The sequence below is a fragment of the Vespa velutina genome, chromosome 5, assembly GCF_912470025.1.
Source record: "Vespa velutina chromosome 5, iVesVel2.1, whole genome shotgun sequence".
Taxonomy (NCBI): domain Eukaryota; kingdom Metazoa; phylum Arthropoda; class Insecta; order Hymenoptera; family Vespidae; genus Vespa; species Vespa velutina.
Genome location: NC_062192.1, coordinates 8,704,510 through 8,705,566, shown reverse-complemented (window position 1 = coordinate 8,705,566; position 1,057 = coordinate 8,704,510).

The window sequence follows — 1,057 nt, the reverse complement described above, 5'->3', positions numbered from 1 at the left end:
TTTCCGTGTTACAAAGAACCAATCGGTTGGATGGTAGGAACGTAAACGACCGATGCAATTGATGGGTCGCGGGCAATCGAGCACAGGATACGCGAATCCTAAGAAGCCCGAGTGATTTAACAGTTGAATGACGATAACAGTAGACATGGCGTGCCACTTTTCTCTTCCTCGTTGGGATATGGATTATTAAACTTCGTGGGGGTTTCCCTCCCCCCTCTCTCCGCCCTACCACGCGCTCTTGTTTATTTCGATCGTTAAAAATTGATTACAATTTCGGTACTTGATCGTTCGATCGAATCGATATTATTCGTTAAATTTTCTATCGTTCAAAATTTCTATTGTTAGAAAGTTCAAAAGAAAAATTTTATATCTAAATTTTCGGACATATATTCGATGATTTAACGAATTTTTTTATATATTGTTTCGTCAGATATCTTTTCAACGAGAAACTCTATGCCACGTATAATAATAGTACATAAATATTTCATCAATCAAATATTTCGTTGGAAAGAGGGGCGAATGATTAAAAAAGAAAAAAAGGGAGATTTTGAGAGAAAACAATAATCGATAGATCAGAAAAGTATCAGACGGTGGAAAAATAGAGAAAGGAATGAAGGGTAGGTTGGCCCGACGAAGGAGGACCATTGCAAGGAGAACGTTAAGTACCTTACGTCTCGTAAAAATTCCACTAAGGCACCGTCGTCGTCATTTTGGCGTGTCACGTGATGTTCAAGAAGAACGAACGAAGGAACGAACGAACGAATGAACGAGAAAGAAAGAGACAGAGAAACAGAGGAACAGTGAGAAAGACAGAGAGAGATAGAGATAGAGAGAGAGAGAGAAGGATAGTACGAGAAGGTTCGAACGGTCGAGAGCTCGGGTTAATGTCGCCGTAGGAACTGACGAAGGAAATTAGGAAGGAAGAAAGGGGTTCAACGTGGGCTGGATAATGTTAGGAGCCGCCCCATGGACGGGCAAGCAACCAGCAAGGTACATCCCACCGATGGAAGTGGTATAGCACCCAAAGCTATCGCCACTTTCGCGTTATCCCCACCTA